Genomic DNA, 22321 nt, shown 5'->3' on the forward strand with positions numbered 1-22321 from the left:
ACTGAAGTTTGTCCTTAGCCTCTGTTCCTCATACGGTGCATGAGAAAACCCCACCTTAGACCTTGTAATGCCATCTTTGGTCATGAATGCACTATCAGCACAACACCACTAAGTATCAGTGTGAACCTTAAATATTTACATTGTCATCCCTTGTTGGACCCCGATGCTCAATGTAAGGGTTGAGACCATTTTAAGGGCATTCAAGCTAGACCTTAAATCTTTATGTGGTTTGACACGTCCTCCTTCTCCTCTATCCTGGGATTCGTGCCTCTTGTAGAGCATACATTATCAACACTACCTGGGCTCTAATGTGTTATTGTAACAGCAGCATTTGTCTTGTGTAATGAACTCCCCCTTTTCTGGCAAACACTAGCTTTCTGGTGCAATAGGTCACTACTTTACACAACCTCAGTGGAGCATTTCTGCTCTGATTCCTTAGCAAATAAATAGTAATCTGGACTAAGCTGATGTTTTTTTCTAGTTTGTTACCACACTGTCATGATCTCCTAGAGCAATTGGTAGGACAGTTAAGTCTCATTTCCTTCAGGGAAAAAAGTTATTTTTAGCAAAAACTTGTATTTACAGATAGTTAGTAAACTGGATCTCTGGCACGGAAATTCCTTTCTGTCTTCTCTATTTTCACTATTTTCTCCCATTGAGAAATGCCAATGTTTCTAGAACGTAGCTTATCTGTAACCACAACTGGTATAACTGAACTCCTCTAAAGCATTACATGTAGAGTAGTGAGTACAAAGGTACTCAAAAAGGCAGTCTTTAAATCACACCTTCTCGAACAGACGAGGGTTGCCAAATGTACGGATGGCGTCTTTATTCAAATATAACTTACATGGTCCTGAGTTACACAATTTGACACTCAAACATTAGGTTCTAGGAAAGCTGCAAAAAAAACTTCGAAGAATTTTAGAGGATTAGCATCTACATGACTCTTGGATTGAGACTTGTGATCGATTAAATTACATCTGTGGTGAGGAACCCTTTCACTAGCTAATGTAGTTAGTGTGTTCTCCTAGAAAAAGCACTTTCAATGATCCACCTGTTTGAATTGCCTGATATGTAGTCCTGGAATGTTATAACTCTCTTTAGCAAATATACATTTTTTAAGCAGGCCAATTTATAAGGAGGAATGTATTAAAAACACCCTACGGATATCATCATGAAGGCAAAGTCCACCCTATTCTTGCACCATCTTCAGAATATGTTATCTGCTATCACGTTAGGCTTAATTAGTCGTGACCAATATGTTTTAAAATAACTATTTATAGTTTAAGAAAATACATATATGTATTTGAGCGCACAAATATTGCTAACACTATGGCAAATTAAACTTTATGCTGCACATTTTGTATTCAGAGAGGACTTCTCCATCAAATGACCTTCCCTTCTGATGTCCTGTGTCGCTGCAGATTATAAGCTTGGCTTCTGTGAATTTTACTGCCCTTGGTTATTGTGAGTGGACGGAATGATAGACATGTAGACTCAGAGCAACCATTGCTGAGTGAAGCCAGAGAGACCCCCTTGGATAGTGCTCGGTTAGCAAAATACTTGCATCAACTTGTCATGAATATTGTTGCATAGCACCAAAGTATTATCAAGAACCATTTCAGCACATACCTTTCTCATCAGAAAAGGTTTCAATGTTGCATTTGTTTCTATACCTATTAAGGGCTAGGTTCCCTTCCTCTGTCACTCTCAATTCCTGAGTTTCATCTCATTACTTTTTCATGATAGCACCTGGTTATCCACCTGCACCGGGTCATTCATAATACTTTTATGGAGAATTTTATGATATATTCACTCAAAACAAATGTTTGTATTCAGAATATAACACCCCACCTTGAAAATTAAGACAAAATTACTAAGTGTTGTATGCAATAATCCATGGTTCTGTTTGTGTGTCTCCTGATTTGTTTCTCTCCTTTGATTGTGGTTGAATACATCTGGTGTCAGGACAGGGTACCTGTCTCCAAGCCATTGTTTCTGAAGCTTCCCAGAGTCTGTTGACAATTGTGTCTGGTCGTGTTCTACTTCAATTTGAAGAAAATCTCGTGGTGCTTTCTGACCAAGGAAAGGTATAAAAGAATGACATGATCAACATGAACATGCCCTGCCCAATGCTAATGACAAACACAAGTACAGAGACAGGTTGAAGGGCCTGCTGGAAGAGCAAAATTGAATTGAAGCAGCTATTGATTAGAGAGACCTGCCAAAGGAATATATAGTGGTTGTATGGAAAAAAATATAAATCTGGTGAATTTGATGATGTTGGAGAAAAGTGAGTAAATGTGGCATGATTTTGAAAGTGACACTGAGCCAAAGATCAGGTAAAAATGATAGTTTCCCTTGGTAGCCGTGATAGGCTGTTTGTTGCATCAAATGATATCAGAGAGACACTCAGTTAAATGCACTCTATAATGAACAGCCAGGTGCCAATTACTAGTAATTATTCTGTAGTAACCCAACATTATTAAAATGCAGATATCCTCTTTTATTGCATGAGGTAGTTGTGGTGCTAATGCCTCATGTCAGCCATCAGACCAGACTTAAATCACTTTGATATATTTGGATATGATGATTAACTGTGGTTGCTATATTTAGCAGACTACTTCAACTCCCTCTTGGTAAACAGGAATTGGCCAGAATCATGGAACCAACAGAAATATTCTCAGTTTTTAAAAAGATAATTAAGTGTGCTCAAGAGCACCAACTTTCTTCTAATCTGCTGTGAAATTGTTTGGTTGACACCAGTATTGAAACCTGTATTTTAGATGAGGATATCGTATTCCTGGCACCACCTCCTGACATGATTTAGGAAAAGGGTGAAGCACTATTGTTCCTGAATGCGCTCCGAGCCTAATATTGACAAATAGGTTAAGATGAAGAAATTAATTTTAGTTCTTTTTGTAGCTCTCTGAGAGGTTTTTTAATTCTGAATACTTAAAGAAGGAATGGGTACATTATCAGCATTGTTCAGCTTCTAGAAGATGTGAATGAGGGCACACGCTCAGTGGTTTGCTTTGGGTGAAACGGCAAAATGACTGAATACTTTAAAGTTGAAAGTGGGGTCAAGCAGGCGTGCCATGCCCCATCACATTTAATTTGGCCATTAACAATCGGGACCATATCCCTGTGACCATTACATACCCGATTCCCCCCTTACTCTTTACATTTGATGCTGTGCTTTTTGGCTCAAACTGAGATTTCCAACAAGCCTTATGTAATAGCCTCATGCAGCTAGATGGATTTGGTCATCAGCACAGACAAAGTAAAAGCAGTAACATTTTAAAAGATCCCCACGGTGTTACATACCGTGAGCAAGGGATAGAGAATAGAGACAGTGGCACTTTTTTTTTAATTGAGCAAATATAAACCGTGATGATTAAACAGAGCGAAAACATTGAAAAGAGATTGACAATGTTGGGTAGCTGGAACAGACTTGCAAATAAAAAATAAAGAGCAAGGAAAATCCCTTACAACTGTACGGCATTAATAACATTTTTTTCCTGAATTAATATTCTTAGCCAACATTTGATCTTATAACAAAGCAGTACTAATTGTAACATCCTATAATACCATATCTGAGTGTTCTATTTCGAAAATCGGTCCTCAAAGGCCTTTAAACTTAGAGTGCGCCTATTCGTTGTGCATAAAGTTTTTCCTTAAAGCGCACAGCTTTCATTTTCGCCTCCCAAGCCATATAAGATGGGGGAATAGGCAATTTCCAGGCTTGTAAAATTAAAGATTTGGCAATCAGTGATGCTAAAAATATAATCTGTTTCACCCGAATAGTTAACTCAGAGTGACAATAGTTACCAAACAGGGCTTCCGTAGCATCAGGAATGAGTACAAACTTCACCTCTGCGCTAATCCACTGGAAAATTCGATCCCAAAACTGTATACGCTTGGGACATATAAAGCATAAATGAAGCCCATCCCCCTGATTATTGGTGCATCGTGGACAGAAACCTGAAGTGGCTGGGTATGCTTTTTTGATTTGTGCTGGAGTGAGATATAACATCCATTTTGAAATTAAAGCCATTCTCTTGAAATTTGCCCCCCTTATTGCCTTATAAGATATTCAATGTTTGTAAATCTACTTTGCACCTAGTGGTGTTTTCTATCTTTGTCAGAAAACAAGGGACTACTTGTGATCCTCCCTGGGACATCAGAATCCGATACCAAATGCCTATCTGCTACTGGTTCCCACGAAACGCCTGAGAAATTAGTGGACAAGATAAGTCAACTAGTGGGATGTGTGGAAGCAGAAAATGCAAAATCTGGAGATAGGAAAATTAGAGAATGTCTGGGATAGGTACTCCACCCTGGCATTGTGCCCAGGTTTTAATTTAATTACCAATTAAAAAATCAGAGAAGCCAGTAAACCCCAGTTTTACCCATTGATTACCATGGGATGGAATCACTTTTAGCCCCATCTTCCCTTAGTCAACAAGCGATACTGCTGGATGAAAAATGGGGACTTGATATTTCTCTAGAAATTGCAAAAGCCTAGCACAGATGAAAGCAGAGACTTTGTATCTGGTAAGTTTGGGCTGTCGCGGAAACTTAGGAAATGGTGCAAGCTGGCAGCTGTGTTCTGCTAGCATAGATTTCAAGTAAAGGTTTAGATTGGGAGATGAAGCTGCTCTAGTGCCCCAGTCCATAAAAACAGTTTCAATAATACATCCTAAAATGCAGTAGAGATAGTCCTTCCTCTTCGACAGAGAGAGATAAAACTTCAAGCTGCGCCCGTTGTTTTCTGTTGGCCCATATAAATTGCCGAATTATCATATCTAGATCCTCGAAGAATTTTTGAGGGATTTTCATATTCAAAGTAGAAAAAACGAATAAAAAAGAGGAAGGATCATTTTGACCAATGCCACACATCCGATGATTGACAAAGAAGAAGCTTGCCATTTCTGTAATAACTGTTGAGCTTTCTTAAAAGTAGATACATCATTTCTCGGACCTTTTTGGCAAAAAGTATGCGATACATTTATACCTAAATAAATATCTAATGGGACGAGGGAGATGGAACTGGGCTCGCATATCCAAAGGAAAAATATTATCGGTGGTATTGAATAACAGAGTTTCCGATTTAGCGTGGTTAATTCTATATCCCCCCAGATCTGAAAAGATCTTTATTTTTTCAAAAGCTCTATTGATATTTGCAGTCTCTTCTGAAAGATATAAAATCATAACATCAGCAAACAGTTTCAATTTGGGCACCTGCAGAACAGGAGGGAGAGTAGAATTATCTTGATGCAATGCCGCAGCTAGAGGCTCAATAAATAGCGCAAAAAGCACTAGAGAAAGGGAGCATCCCTGACGCATGCCTTGATGAATTTGTAAGGTTTCAGCTAACCGCGTGTTAACGAGAATTTTGGCTTGGGCCTTTCAGTAAATATTTCCCAATACTTTGCTAAGATCCTAAAAAGCACCTCCCTTTGTACTAAATCAAAGGCTTTCTCTGCGTCCAGCAATATAATGGCAGCCGGTTTATTATTATGAGAAGAATAATCAATCGCCTGGATTAGGATATTAGTATTTGTCGCTAGCAGCCTACCTTGCAGAAAGCCACACTGATCTTCATGTATTAAGTCTTGTGCTACTATGGCTAGTCTTTGCGCCCGGATCTTTGCTAGAAACTTATTATCGAAATTAAGTAAAGTAATTGGGCGATAGGAATCAGGTTGTTGAGGTGGCCTATCTTTTTTTAGAAAGCTAATAACGGCGGCCCTTGTAAAAGATGCTGGTATCGCTACCCCTTCAAGAATATTATTAAAAAGAGAAACTAAGCACCCAGCTAATTGGCCTACCAGAGCTTTGTAGACTTCAGCCGGGAGGCCATCATTCCCACAAGCCTTCCCATTCAATGAGGCCATAATTGCCTCTTTATCTTCAAAAAGTGAGATAGGAGATATAAGTTTTGCCTTCGATGTCTCGTCTAATACTGGTATGTTCAATGCATCAAGGTATTGAGTAATCTGCTGAACATTGGTTGGAAGAGAGGAAGTATACATTTCTGAATAATGAGATAGAAAAACCCTTCCTATATCTTCAGGGTGATTGACGAGAATACCTTGGCCCTCATCAAAAATAGTTTTAATAGTGACTATGTTGGATTTTATTTTTTTCACAGACCTGGCCAAAAATATGCTTTCATGTTCTCTTTCTTCATAGCATCTCTGCAAACTTGTATGTTGATTAGCTATCTCACTAGATAAAAAGGAATCCCTTAACTTGGCCTGTGCCGCACTCAATCTTATGGCTGCCTCTGGATTATGGGAGGTTGTCCACAGGGTTCTTGATTAAGAACCTGTTGGAGATCTTTTACCTTTTCCTTACCAGCCTTGACCGTATAAGCTTTGTAGGCTATTGTTTGCGGCACTTACTGTGTATTTCTATATACCCTCTGTTTAAAAAAATTAGTAGATGCCTCAAATTGAGAATAAAAGCCATTTTTCATCTATGTTTCAGTTGTTTAACTTTGAAGGTTCTAATTTGAATGTAACACTAAGAGGCCATCATTGTAAAGCAGTCCCTGCTGCTCACCGTGGGGCAGAGTTATGAGGGCCAACTCTTAACTAAAGCTGACATATCTTTTCCTCATAAGATTATTGCAAAATCCACCTTGATTAGAGTTGAAAAGATGATATGGAAGAGTAATGATCAGTATTGCTGCTATTGTATTGTTTTTAGGCTTTTAAGCTTGTCATATTTGTATCATTATACGTTCTGTAATTGTAAATACTTGTATTATTGAACCTGGATTGTTTGTGGTTGACATGGCTTTAGGGATGCAATAAAGTAAATTATAGGGGCCCACCAGATTGAAATAATATAGCTATTGTCCACTGATAGATCCTATGGCATGGTTGAGTAGATCCTGTTAAGGATCTGAGAAACGTATTATGTATGAATATGCGTGGCAAATAGTTATAATTTATTTGACTCTGCCACAGTGCACGGTGGTTCATTGCTCAGCTCGGGATGAGTATGTGGTTTTCATGCAGTCTGTTGTGCATGGTGATGCGGTAAATTTGAATTGAATTCCTCCTCTTTGATCTGTATGTTGGCGAGAGGATATGAGTGAGGTGTTGAAGAGGCAAATGCATATGCATCCTTATCGGTTGGAACCATGAAGTGGATGTGATGGTGCAGTAGGATGTTTCTAATATTATTATATATATATATATATATATATATATATATACATATACTAAAAAAGAACGCAAATCAGTCAGCCCCCAACACAGCAGGCTGTAACAGGGTCGCAAACCCTATATAATCAATAAATTACTTCTTGAAAAGAAGAAAATGTTACAGCCACTCGTGTCACTATCAAAAAAATAAATTTAATATGGCAGAACAATCAAAACAGCAAAACCATAACTCTTTCTCTAACGCGTTTCAGGTGACATGGCTCCCTTGTTCACAGAAACATCTTCAGCCCCATTTCTCTCTCCATTTTACATGCTAGCCAAAACATCAACATAAAAAACGGACTAAATTTCCTTTATACACTGATGGAGAATAATCACCAGTGCAGTATGAATATGTTAAAAATATTAGTCAAGTATGCTTGGAAGGATCAAGCAAAATTGAGTGAAAAGATTGAAGCAATAACTAAGGAATTGAAGGACATGTGTACTGCAGAAGTCTTTGAAAAAGAAATGGAGAAGTGTAATGATAAATTACACAAAACAGAAGATCTATTAAAGGCGAAGAAACAACAGAAATTTTTAAGAGATCTTAAAGATTATGAGAAAGGACAGATTCTCACCTTTGGAAGAAAATATGAAATGATTAGGAACAGGTCAAAAGAAGGCTTTTGGAATATGAGAACTGGGAGTGATAGGAATTTGGTATCAGGAGAGGAAACAAAAAAAACACAATCAGAAGTGAGTCGAGAAGTACAGGATAGTGAGGAAAGTGAGAGTGATATTTCTACTCAATCTGATAGCAGTGGAGTAAAAGACAATGTTTTAAAGGAGTTCGACCAGGGAAGATCTTTTGGAAGAATATTTTCAAGAATATATATATATATATATATATATATATAAATGGTGCAGGATGATCTGTGAATTTAATTGGCATGGGTGCACTTAGGTGGTGAGTGTTTTAACAGCTACAAGGCTTCAAACCATGTTGTTTGCATGTCCATCCAAGGTGTAGGTTATGATGTGAAAATCACTTGGAATGGGTGTACTGTTGAAATCATCAATGCTTAGCCAGCTGTATGGCTTTGGTCCTTGCTATATGCACTCTGGTGTTGGGGAAGGGGGTTGATTTAATGTGACTGCTCCTGGTGAGCAAGTTGTAGATATAACTTGATATACATGAGAATGGTGCGTTATCAGCCCTACTAAATGAGGACATTGTAACTGTGAAAGTTTTTTCGGTGGCCTACTGCGATTTTGCACTTGATTACAAATTTGCAGTGAACTCTCCTGAAGACATAATCCTACAATGCTTAAGGTAAGCAGAAGGCATGTTTTATACAACCATGATGAGATATTTAACCCCTTCTCTGCCAGGCCTTTTCCCCCTCCTGTGCCGAGCCTTTTTTTGGCGCAGTTTGCGCTTAGGCCCTCATAACTTTTTGTTCACATCAGCTACCCACGCCAAATTTGCATCCTTTTTTTCCAACATCCAACAACATTTTTTGACAGAAAACAGAGGTGTTTTTTGCAAAGTGCCTACCTGTAGATTTTGGCGTCTAGCTCAGCCGGCACCTAGGGAAACATACCAAACCTGTGCATTTTTGAAAACTAGAGACCTAGGGGAATTCAAGATGGGCTGACTTGTGGGGCTCTGACCAGGTTCTGTTACCCAGAATCCTTTGCAAACCTTAAAATTTGGCTAAAAAAACACATTTTCCTCCCATTTCGGTGACAGAAAGTTCTGGAATCTGAGAGGAGCCACAAATTTCCTCCCACCCAGCGTTCCCTCAAGTCTCCCGATAAAAATGGTACCTCACTTGTGTCGGTAGGCCTAGCGCCCACAAAAGGAAATGGCCCAAAACACAACATGGACACATCAAATTTTTTCACAGAAAACAGTGCCTACCTGTGGATTTTGGACTCTAGCTCAGCCGGCACCTGGGGAAACCTAGCAAACCAGCACATTTCTGAAAACTAGACACCTAGGGGAATCCAAGATGGATTGACTTGTGGGGCTCTGACCAGGTTCTGTTACCCAGAATCCTTTGCAAACCTCAAAATGTGGCCAAAAAAAACGCTTTTTCCTCTCATTTCGGTGACAGAAAGTTCTGGAATCTGAGAGGAGCCACAAATGTCCTTCCACCCAGCGTTCCCCCAAGTCTCCCGATAAAAATGGTACCTCACTTTTGTGGGTGGGTCTAGCGCCCACGAAAGGAAATGGCCCAAAACACAACGTGGACACATCACATTTTTTCACAGAAAACAGAGGTGTTTTTTGCAAAGTGCCTACCTATGGATTTTGGCCTCTAGCTCAGCCAGCCCCAGGGGGGGGCAGAAAGGGCATAAAATAAATTTGCCCCCTCACCACCCCCCAAACCCCCCCCCCCGGGAAGCAACCCTTGCCTACGGGGTCGCTCCCCTTGCGTGACGGAGCAAAAAAAAAGATCCCCAGTGCCTAGTGGTTTCTGCCCCCCTTGGGGGCAGATTCACCTAAAATCAGCGATTTGCCCCCAAGAGGGGCAGAAATGGTCTAAATACAATTTGCCCCTCCAGGGGAGCGACCCTTGCCTAAGGGGTCGCTCCCCATCTAAAAAAAAAAAAAGAAAACCAACCAAAAAAAAAAAAAAACACAAAAAAAAATTCGCCCTGGCGCCTAGAGGTTTCTGCCCTCCCCGGGGGCAGATCGCCTAATAACAATAGGCCGATCTGCCTAAAATAAATTTGCCCCCCCACAGGGTCGCTCCCCTTGCATGACGGTGCAAAAAAAAAAAAGATCCCTGGTGCCTAGTGGTTTAAAATCGGCCGATCTGCCCCCAAAGCAGGCAGAAATGGCCTAAATAAAATTTGCCCCTCCAGGGGAGCGACCCTTCTCTAAAAAAACAAAAAAAACAACAAAAGAAAGCACACATTTTTTTTTAGCCCTGGCGCCTAGAGGTTTCTGCCCCCCCGGGGGCAGATTGGCCTAATAACAATAGGCCGATTTGCCCCCAGTGGGGGCAGAAATGGCCTAAAATAACCCCCACCGGGGAGCGACCCTTGCCTACGGGGTCGCTCCCCTTGCCTGACGGCGCAAAAAAAAAATCCCTGGTTGACCTAAAAACGGCCGATCTGCCCCCAAAGCGGGCAGACATGGCCTAAATAAAATTTGCCCCTCCAGGGGAGCGACCCTTGCCTAAGGGGACGCTCCCCATTTGTAAAACAACGACAACAACAAAAATCCCCAGTGCCTAGTGGTTTCTGCTCCCCTTGGGGGCAGATCGGCCTAATTAAAATAGGCTGATCTGCCCCCCTGGGGGGCAGAAATGGCCTAAAATAAATTTGCCCCTCAGGGGAACGACCCATGCCTAAGCGACCCGCTCCACTTACGTGAAATTCACCAAAAAATAACCTCCCTGTTGTCTAGTGGTTTCTGTCCCCCCTTGGGGGCAAATTGGCCTCATAAAAATAGGCCAATCTGCCCCCAAGGGGGGCAGAAATGGCCTAAATATAATTTGCCCCCCATGGGAGCGACCCTTGCCTAAGGGGTCGCTCCCCACCTCTAAAACAAAAAACTAAACAAAAACAAAACAAAAAAAAAATTATCCCTGGTGCCTAGAGGTTTCGGCCTAATAATAGGCCGATCTGCCCCCAGGGGGGGCAGAAAAGACCTTTAAAAAAATGCCCCCCCTGGGAGCGACCCTTTCCCAAGGGGTCGCACCCTTATGTCTATTTCATTTTTTTTAAAACATCCGTGGTGTCTAGTGGGCATTTTGACAGCCGGATTGCTTTCAATCCGGCTGCCAAAACACAGAGAGAGACTTCAAAGGGAAGGAAATACATTTCCTTCCCTTTGAAGCCTCTCTCGGCCTCCCCCACGTGATCAGAAGAGAAATGCAAAGCATTTCTCTTCCGATCGTGCTGGGAGCTGAGCTTCCAGCGCGATGGGAGGAGGCTCTGTGACAATCAGCGCTTGCTCGCGTTCTGACGTCACAGGGAGGGTGGGGGGGGGTCGGGTGGAAGGGGAAGGGCTTCCCCTTCCATCCCTGACTTGGGGGGGTGGGGAGGAACCCCAGAGAGGGAGCGCTAAAGCTCCCTCTGGGCTGTGTGCCCAGGACGTAATGGTTACGTCCTGGGCACAGCAGCACTGTGCCGCAGGACGTAACCATTACGTCCGCGACACAGAAGGGGTTAAAAGGTGCTTTTTTTTTAATCAGCCAAGCCTATACCAGAGCTGTAGGAATGATTTGCCCTGATTTATAATTCCATTTTCCTTCTACTAGTCCTAATGTTTATGGTGTGGTTTGACAGTGCAGCTGTCACCACACAGTTATGTGAGAATCACCAAGAGTGTGGCTTTGGCTCCGCCCACATGTTGGGAGCCAGGGGTATATGTTTTTATTTGGCAGAAGATGTGTGCTTCCACAAAAAAAAGTTCTTGCCCTTCCTACAGCTGTGACCATTTTCTTTATTTATCCAGCTGCCTGAGCTTGAACTTTCAAGGGAACACACATGACATTGCGATGCTAGTAAAATGTCTTAGATGTCTAGCTAATTAATGTTGTTTTTCTCTGGCAGCAGCACACAGACTGGAGGAGGGCAGTCATTCACCACCATGGAGTTTTAGGTCTCACATGACAGTGCAACTGTCACCTGACTTTATAACCTACACCAATATTATTCTACAATTCTTTGCTTCCACACAAATACATATCCATTTGCATGCTATTTGTTTGTAATGCTTCACATCACATTCCTTTCAAGCCAGGCCTTTTGGCATTGCCCATGCTTGCTGTTGATTGAAGCAGTTTACATTGTTCCAGCCTTACTCTGGTCTGCCTAATCTGCAACTTCTTTGTCCTTGTGACCTTTGTAAAGGAGAGCAGCTCCAACCTTTCCAGACCCTCAGTAGCTTCTGTTTGTTGTTGCAAGCAATATTAGATTTAACAAGCAGAGGGCTGCTTTTTTCAATATCTTTTTACAATATTTTGTTCAGCAATACTGTGACAAATACATTTTAGGAGATACATACACACTGATCGAGATGGGATATTCCAGACTCAGTCTGGGATCTGCAGCTCGCCTCAAAGGGTTTAATTTTAATCCTGTTTAAACAGGGAAGACACTGTGTCCTGGCCCAAACACAAATCAACGGCTAAACTCGAGACAGCAAAACTACAAACACAAAATGCCTCATGACTGGAATTTGGCCTCCAATACAGGCAAAGATTATTCCAGAGAGCTGGCAGCCATACCGAGGCATCTGTGCATGCTGCAACAATTGTAAATCAGTTATATCATCTAAATATGAATACGCATGTTTTGGAAAATCATCTACAGTTTTACAAGTCCTTGATTACACTTATCCTAACATATTTCAATTATAGAAGAGAAAAGTCTGGTGATGAACTCATAACATGAGAAAGGTGGTGGATAGCGCCTAATGACCTGGAAGAGTTAATTCTAGTAGACAACTAGCAGCATTACCTACAGCATTGTCTTGCTTACTTATGAATTGAATTTTTCAGAGTTTTTTTATTTGACTATAGTTTTTGCTTTTGTGTAGAATCTTCCAGTGTCAGAGTTGAAGCATCTGTGATGTCATCAGTGACATGTTGGTTGCAGGTGGCGTGAAGAGAAAGAGTTGGGAGTGAAAGTTGGAGGAAAGAGGAGTGTCAAGATACTAGGAATGAGTAGACAAGAGCTGCAGTTCTAAAGGTAACCCTGTTAAGGAGCCTTTGTTGAGGTAGTCCAAGAGTAACTCATAGTTAAGAGTTGCCTGTAGATTTCTCTCAGGCTTATCCTGAGGATGATTCAGGTTGCAGACAGAATAAATGGGTTTCTGCGAAACAACCTGCCTTTCTCTGTATTATTGCTGATAGACAAGAGATGGGCTCAGAGGTAGCCAGTGTGTTCTGCAGAGTCCCAGGATTCCAAAATATAGCGACATTAAACCTGACACCTTGTGGTGGTAGCCTCTCAAATTTGTTGCCTTCACCCCTCCTGTTTTTCTGAATTTGTTTTTGTTGACTTTAGGACTCTGTGCACTTTAGCACTGCTAACTAGTGCTAAAGTGTGTGTGCGCTGTCTCTTAAACATAGTACAATTGGCCTATACCTAATTGGCACATTTAATCTACTTGTAAGTCCATAGTACGTGGTACTCCATGTACCAGGGACCTGTACAATAAATTATACTAGTGGGCCTGCAGCACCCATGTGCCACCAACTAAAGTAGCCTTTTAAAACACGTCTCAGACCTGCCACATTAGCCTGTAGTGTAATTTTAAACTGCCTTTTCAACTCAGCAAAATAAACTTCTGCCAGGCCTAAACCTTTATTCTTAATACATATGTCGCCCCTAAGGTAGGCCCTCAAGGCAGGGTGCATTGTATTTAAAAGCAGGACATGTGGGTTTAAGTTTCACATGTGCTGGTACTGAGAAAATCCTAAAGTCTTTTTTCGCTATTGCAGGGCTTCTGTCTAATAAAATATTACCCTTCAACAGTTAATAAGTCATAACGTAAGTTTGGGAGCAGATAAGAAAATGATGTTTACATTCAAATGAATTGTAATTTAAAACTCTGTTTAATGGTAAAGTTGAATTTTAAAGCACAATTCTGAAAATTCCATTTTTAGAAAGTTGGCATTTTCTAGTTATAACCATGTCTACCTTCTGACAGTATTCTGGGTTACATGACTGAGCTTAACTTATCTGTTGGTCTTTGTGCATTCTTCAAAGACAGTGACTCAAAGGTGGGACAAGATGTTGGCAGGATGGGACATCCTGCCAGGATAGTTGGGGCGCAGTTGTACCCTGCCCCACTTCAGTTTCAAAGGGCTGCCTTCAGCACACACTTGGCACCAGTCTTTTATCACCCTGTACTGCTTGGAGCCTTGACAGGGGAAGGGAAGAACTTTCAAGATCCAGAGGTGGAGGTAGTTTAGGGAGTCCCCCTACTTCAAAGGCTGGCATCAAGTATAAATATTGGACCTCTTGAGCCACTCATCATATCACTTCTGGACCTGTGAAAGACACAGAAGGAGGACTGCTCTGCTGCCCTGCTGCCTTGCTGCTGGAAGAACTTCTCTGTTGCCTCAGTAAGGACCTGCTCCTTGAACTCGGGACCATCAGAGCAACTTCAAGCTCTAGTTGGCCTCCTGTGTAAGCTACATGGACGTAACAAGCTCAAGAGACGTGTCCTGCATCTGCCCGGCTAACCATACCCAAATGGACCTGCCTGTGCTCTGCAGCAGGCCTCTGCTGGAGTGATTCCAGTTTTCCAAGAGATGCCCTCCAGGTCCCGGACCGAAGGCTGGCATCAGAGTGTGCTCCTCCTTGCGCAAATTAAACATCCCTCAAAACCTGATGCAGTACGGCGCAGCTTGATGCTGGACCTCCTTTCATAGCATCTCGCAGCTCCTGTTCAGCGGCCTCATCGGAACTGACACAGCGCAACACAACTTTATGCAGGATCTCACATTGCAGAACCTCACAACTTCTGATCGGCAGCCTCATCGGAGCCAACACAGCACGAGTGAACTCGACACAGGACCTCGCATCGTAGCATCTCACAGCTCTTGATCGGTGGCCTCATAGGAACCAGTGCAACTCGACACAGCACCTCGCAGTTCATAACCGCTGACCTCATCAAAACAAATGCAGCTCAACTCAGCGGGATACAGGACTTTGCATCTCAGATCTACAAAGTACATTGATCAGCAGACTGAACTCAGTCCTATACCCAGCCTGAACGTCTGACTTTTTCTTGGTCCGGCACAACCATATAACCACAGTTGGCGCTTGGCACTTCTTGGTGCTACTGTTACTTAAGACTTAGAAATACTTCCAGTTCTACTGATAGGATTTTTGTCATTCTGGTAACAAAGTTTACTTTGTTTATAGATTTATGAGAGATTTTTCTTGTGTCTTGTTTTAATTTTGTTACTGTTTGTTTGCTGCAAAAAAAACAATTACATTACCCTTAAGTTAAGCCTGACTTCTTTTTTGCTAAGCTACCAGAGGATTAAGCACAGGTTAATTTAGGAACTTGTTATGGTTCACCTGATAAGGATTGTGGTTGTTGCTTGACTCGGATTTCTTTTTCTCTCTCTTTCTTTTTCTCTCTCTTTCTTTTTCTCTCTCTCTCTCTCTCTCTCTCTCTCTCTCTCACACACACACACACACACACACTTAAGTTGTCTCTTAAGGTTTAATAAACAGAAGAAAGTGTGTGACCTCAGAGTTAATATAAATTACATATCAAATTGCATATTGTTTTCAGCAATTATTTATTTACACATCTTGAATTTTATGGGCAAATCAATGTTGTGAGATTGGGATTTAATCAGGCAAAATGGAGGCAATATATGTAAATACAATTTAAGCTGGATCCCAGAGTTAAACCTAGAGTTGCATTACGTTTGATATCCATATTTGAGTGTATTTGGCATTTCCTAAGAGTTTAGGTCGAATTAGTCTCATAAACTTTTGAGAGAGTGTATATCTGCTAATTTGTGATAATAATTGTAATAAAATGAAATGTGATCATAGTGCCTAAAAGCAGTTACGGAAATAAATAAAGGGACTGGCTGCTTTGGCATAGCCAGAGGTGAAATTCAGTTATCGTTTAATCCTCTATTTAGTGATGTTGAGATTTTTGAAGTGCAGACTGTCTCTTAGCATTAGCCCCGGCCTAAGCAACTAAAAAACATTGTAAGTGAGGAGATGTTCCATGCATGAAATGTGTTGGCAGTAAATCCTTTCCTGTGGTCTGTCTATGAGAACAATGTATTCTTCTGTAATTTAAGTTATATTTGCTTCATACTCCCTACGATGAGTGGATGAGTAGCATTTTGCTTTTTTGGGCATGCCTGGTTGGAAAGTAGTTGATTCTTCGAATAGACGATGTGAGCTGTGTTTTGCTGTTGTGAATGATGACTATAGTTGTGCTTATCTAATGGTACATGTGGCTGCACCTAATCAGGTAACAGATTAAAAACAAGTGACAGATAGACACTTCAGTTTATAGGGACGTGATGAGTTTAGTTGAAAGGCGGAAAGAATGCAGTTTGGTCAAAGTGGGATGTGTGTTGATGTTGAGCTAGGTTGGTAGACGCTTCACTTACAGATTTGCTTCAGACATGTACCTGGGGATATGCATTGAGCAGGGCAAAGGAGAGTGAAAGATGGCTGGATATGGGTACATGACTGTTGCCCATGCCTGTCATCCTTGAGGGAGATTCATGCACGCTACAGGGCTGGTTAGTGGAACTCTTCATCATTTGTTGGGAAAAAGTATTAGCCTCTGTAAATACTTTTTTCTATTAAACAATAACAATTCCGTGGATACCATACGCAGATTTATGTTTAATGAGTATTTATTTTCCAAAGTAGTGCTACGATTCTGATGAGGGTGTCTGAAGGACTGAGCTTGGGATACAACAAGGAGTTTTGTGCTAAACAGAGTTCCTGTCAAGGTGAAGATTTCATATGGTATCAGGCTGACACTTCTGCATTTTTCATGGAGAGAAATTTGTTTGAGATATAAATATATATATATCTATATATTTATATATATAGATATGTAGATATATATATATATATATATATATATATATATATATATATATATATATTTTTTCACTGAAAAAACAAAGGTTACAGGGACATTATAGTTAGGTTCACATTTTACCCATCCAAAACCATAGAAATTCAGCAGTTATAGTTATAGTTTCTTCAGATAAGTATGACTACAACTGCTGAATTTCTATTGTTTTGTGTAGTTAAAATGTGAACCTAACCATGTCCCTGTAACCTTTGTGTTTTTTCAGTGAATTTCTGTGTATTTTTTTTATGTTAAGTAGTATATAATTACCATATGTTTATACAACCATCACCGCCGCATACGGCCTTTGGCCAGGCCCTTCAGCAAACCATCTGACATGCTTCCATTCCCACACTGCGCCCAGCCTTTGGTCATGTGTATTGGGGTATGGTGTGTGAGTTTGTTTTGTTCCCATTGGGCTATGGATCTGCAGATCCATCACAGATTTAGACTGGGGGGTCACGCTGGCAAAGCTATAGATCTACGGATCGAACCAAAAAAAATTGGCCAATTTTTTGCCCATGAGAGTTGCTCCTCAGAGACCTCCTCCATGTGTCCTATGGGATCAGAATACCTCTATCCTGACCCTTTATGTACATTTTTATTTATCTTTTCTCATCAGGGGCCCAGGCAAGAAACACAATTGCGGCTGCAATTTTCCTTTCAGGTTGTGGCCAGCCAATCAGGCCATTGCTATTTGCCTGGATTCGCTGGTACCTGCGGATCCTCTGTGGGTATCCGCGGATCCGCAAAGAATTTGTCTCCCTAGATATCTATATTTTATTTCCTTCAATTACTCTGAAACTACTGAACAGATTTACGCCATATTACGAAAAGCACTCTTTCTGGACCAAGATCTAACTTCATGCCAAATTTGGTGTAAATCCTTTCAGTGGTTCAGGTTATAGTTTATAAAAAAAATGCAAAATTCCCAAAGACCTTGCATGGGAAAAATGTGTTTTGGACCCCCCGTACCTCCATCCCCCCACTTGACGAATCACCCCAAAACTTTCCACACAGCAGCTAAAGTGAGTGGCAAACTAGTTTTGAAACTTTTGTGCAAATTCATCAAACAGTAGAAACCCACACTATCGTCTACACATAGAGCTTTCCATCGAGGAATATTTTATGCATAATGCTGTGCCCACGGTGTCACCTGTCACACTGGGGGAGGCCCTGTAACCCACACTGCGGGATGGATATTAGTTATTGTACAGGGGAGCGATGGCTCAGAGTACTCGATTTAGTACATATTGAAACCCAAATGGCAGAGTTAGACAAGCAGTGTCACCGCACAGGTAGGCATTTGGCTCAAAGGCAACTAGGTCTTTTGCAGCATCAGTACCAACAGATAATGGTATATGAGGGTTAACTTCCTGGCGGGCGGCTCATAGTCAAATTTATTAATGGAGGGGACAAATAAAGTAAAATGTTTCATAGACTATGCCTGGGTGTTTCCTACCCGAACCCCCTCTTCCAATGGTCCGGGACTCTTGTGGCACGCTGCTAACTGATTGGCAGGAGATAGCAAGCAGCTTTGCTGCCAACCTTCAAAGTGTTTAAGTTAGGAGTGAAATCCTGTTCTGGGAAAAGACTGTGGATTTTGTGCAGGCCCTGCCTCTTAGAAAGCTAACTGTGACCGAGCGTGATTCACTGGATTGTGCCCTCACTGGGGAGATACTCTTGTCGGCGCTGGTGGGATTAAACGCTTGGGAAGGCCCCAGGCCCTAAAAGGTTTCCTTCCGAGTTTTATAAAGCCTACATGCCCAAACTATGAGATAACATGTTGGGGGTGATTCACTTTGCGATCCATACCTCCACCATCCCTCCCGATTGGTGGCACGCATAAATCATAGTCTTCCCCTGGCCTAGTTGGCCTGCAGGTGAACACTCTTCGTACTGCCCCAATTTCTTTGTTGAACTTTTAAGTAAAGATCCTGGCAAAGGTGCTCACAAATAGATTGGTGCCTCTGATCCCAGAGTTGGTACATCTGGATCAGACGAGGTTTATGCCTCGTCGCACCACTCTCCATAATATCTGGCACCCATATAACGCATTAGCGCTTCCTGACAAATTGGAGGGTCCAGCAGTAATTCTCCTGGTCGACATTGACAAAGCTTTTGATTCCGTGAGCTGGGAGTATTTGTTTATCCTCTTTCAGCATCTCAACTTAGGCCCCAGATTGCTTTCTTATCTTAGGCTACTCTATACCGATTTAACAGTGTCAGTTCAGGTGGGTGGTGCTCTGTCGGCTCCATTTCTGATACAGCGGGGGACAAGGCAGTGTTGTCCCTTGCCCCCCACTGTTTGCTCTTGCCATAGAGACCTTGGCAGTCTGGGTGCGGATGGACGCACAGGTGCACATGCTAAATGGGGAATGGGACTATCAGACAGAATCGCACTATATGCAGATGATGATCTCTTCTTCCTCAGGTCACCTGATGAATCGGGACCTTGGGTGCCTCATATCCTACATAGTTTTCGGGAAGACCTCAGATCTCCGTATTGATATGTCACGGTCCACTGTTAATCAGCTGGTGCCTGCCCACATGATTTCCACTGCATGTCAGGCATACGGGTAGCTTTGTCGGGATTCAAATATTTGGGCGTGTTTGTAACCCCTGATGCAAGCTTGGCGCGGTTGTGTAGTCTGGAGTCAGTCCTGACTCTCCTACAGGAGTATATCCAAGTTTGGTCTGTCCTGCCTCTGTCTTTGACTGAGCAGTTCCAAATGGTATCGCTGCCCTGGCTCCTTTATCAGCTACAGATCTTACCCTACGAGGTCCTGTGTCAGTGGTTTTGTAGACTGAACTCCATCCTTGTGTTTCTTTGGGATGGGGGACCCTCCGTATACCCTAATCAAATGATTTCAGTCTACATAAGGCAGAAGAATCCCCATCATGGGTATCAAATCACATTACTACGCAGCCTATCTCCTCATAATCAATGATTGGTGGTATGGTCTCCAGGACAATCCCACCTATATGTCAGAGAGGTTGTCGATGAGAGATACCTCTATTCTTTCCTATTTATACAAAGACGATGATAGGGGCTCACTTCCCTGGGAAACAAGGGTCGTATTTAATCTCTGGTATTCCTCTCTCCGGTGGATGGGTTGGTGGGGAAGATTGATGGAATGGACGCCGCTGTAGAAGGGGCGCGTACTTAACCAAGTGACAGCACTAGAAGGCTTCCATATATGGGACCGAATTGGGATCTCTACCCTAGGAGATGTAGTGCATGGAACAGCACTGAAATCGTTCCAGGCTCTACAGATAGAATATCAGCTACACAGCAGCCAATTTCATAGATACCTTCAGCTTCGCCATGCTTTAACCCCTTACATTACTGCTCTGACAGACCTCTACGAATTTAATCCTTAAGAGGGCAAACTCCTTATGGGTGATCTGGGGGATCATAAATGCGCCAAGATCTTCTGTACACTTATTTCAAACCAACCGGACACATTTTCAGCTCTTTGGACTGCATGGGAGACGGGCATAGAGAACGAAGAGTGGACGGAGATACTGGTAGTGCTTTGAGCTGCTCAGGTTGATCCAATTTAAATACCCCCACAGGGTTTATTTTACACGTCATAGACTCTGGCGTATGGGTTTGATTGCCTCCCCAAACTGTCTCCGGTTTGGTATTGGAGAGGACAACTTCATTCACACTTTGTGGAGCGTCCTGAGTTGCATGGATTCTGGCGCAAAATTTCTCCTGGTCGATTCTAATGGACCCCAAGTTGACACTTCTTCCTCTCTCCGATGGCTTGGGAGGCAACAAATACTGACTATCCTTACTATTTTTGGCCTAATCCTGACTAAGCGCGACAGCACAAGAGTGGTGGACTGAGAATTCCCCACTCCTGGCAGTTTGGAAGAAGGGACTTGACCATTGTGTGGAGTTTGAAACAGCAGTTTGAGTGTAGGCGTTGCACCCAGAAACACCCTAAGATATGGCAGAGGTGTGCAGACTACAGAGGCATAGTGTTGGAATCTCACCAATCCGGAGTACAGATGATCCAGGATGAAATCCAGACCTTTGAGGGGTAGGGACAAGCTGGGAAGGCAGTGTGCAGATGGCCTGCACCTCAAAGTTGCTGAGTTTCATTGTTGACTGTGGAGTGTGCGGTGGGCCGAGGTATATACGTGCAGGGCTTTACTTTTTTCCTTACAATGTCACTAATCATTGCATGGCTGTGTATTGACCCATCTGGCCTCACTTTGTTTGTACAGATCCCAAAATAAAGAAAATGTTATAAGAAACAATGCCATCTACGTTTGCTTTATTTCTTTTCTTTTTGGGGGGGAGTGGGGGGTAAGTGAGACTGAAGAGTTTGCCTGCCTTTTATGAGACATAGCTAGAGCTATTTTGGCCATGTGCAGAAACATACATTTGATGTTGCTGAGGTACAAGTAATCATTGGTTAGGAAACAGTTTAAACACCAATCTTAAATAGTATCCTATTTGAAATGCCTGAGAGTATCCAATGTGACATTTCTTGCAATGTTAAGCAAAAGTAATAAATATGTCATAAAACAACTTGGGAACTAGTCCAGTTTACAATCCAGACTTCAGTTGATATTTTGTCTTTAAAAAGGTACACTAAGTAACAGCTTCAGAAAATTGGTGCAAACAACTCAATGAGTAATATGTAAATTAGCCCAGAATGATCTATATATTTTTATGGTGTTGTATGAGATTGTTTGGGACGTATCCACATTTCTGCGTACTTTATATTTATCAGGTGTCCTCTCTAGAAGCGACAGTCCTGATGTTCGGGTCAGCTTGACAGGGTATCTATCACTTACCTATGTGTTCACAATACAAAAAGGAGGTTAAAGACACAGTATTGAAAGGAGGATTTGTTCTCTGTCTACATGTTAATCTTCCTCTTTACAAGGTTCTTATTTGGGCAGAACATGTGTACTTCCACTGAAAGAGTTATTGTAATCACTTTTTGTCTTGCTTACTATAGCTGCCTTGAGTTTATGATGATAATCTAGTTATCAAGCCCATAGTCCTGATTGGTTCATTGGGAAAGTTATGCCTGATGCAGCCGACCTAATCTGTTTATTATTAAAAGGTACAACAAAGGCATTCGGCCTAACATAATTATTGTGACAAGCACAAGGTAAACTAATATGCCCATTCAGAGTGGATTGTTATAAGACTGTGACACCTCAAACGCCTTAGAGGTATTTTTTCTTCACATCATCCTGGTTTTAGCTTCACGTTTAGGCCTTAAATTTCATATCTGTATTGAGGCAAAGCCCATTTTAAGATTTAATGGTAGGCAATAATGCTGACCCCAAAGGTGGCCTAACCCCCTCTAGGGCCTTTTTCAATTCTTATTTGTTTAGGTGCAGTCTTCTACTTCATCAAGTAGGAATGTGTACGCTGTACTCCGATTCTGGTTTTAACAAGGGACGTGTGAAGTATTTCTCTTGTGAGCTTTCCATAATTGACATAAATGTTGACTCACCACCTGTAGGTCACAACGCTGGCTGTATCTGGGTTTTCACATACAAATAAGGACTTTGTATTTCAATT

General features: G+C 41.8%; 1 protein-coding gene across 2 annotated transcripts in view; it reads left to right on the forward strand.

Moving 5' to 3' along the window:
* MAP3K5 (mitogen-activated protein kinase kinase kinase 5) overlaps positions 1-22321 on the forward strand; it is a 759411-nt gene that overhangs the window by 588363 nt on the left and 148727 nt on the right. The window lies entirely within an intron of this gene.

This window comes from Pleurodeles waltl, chromosome 5 (genome assembly GCF_031143425.1).
Source record: "Pleurodeles waltl isolate 20211129_DDA chromosome 5, aPleWal1.hap1.20221129, whole genome shotgun sequence".
NCBI lineage: Eukaryota > Metazoa > Chordata > Amphibia > Caudata > Salamandridae > Pleurodeles > Pleurodeles waltl.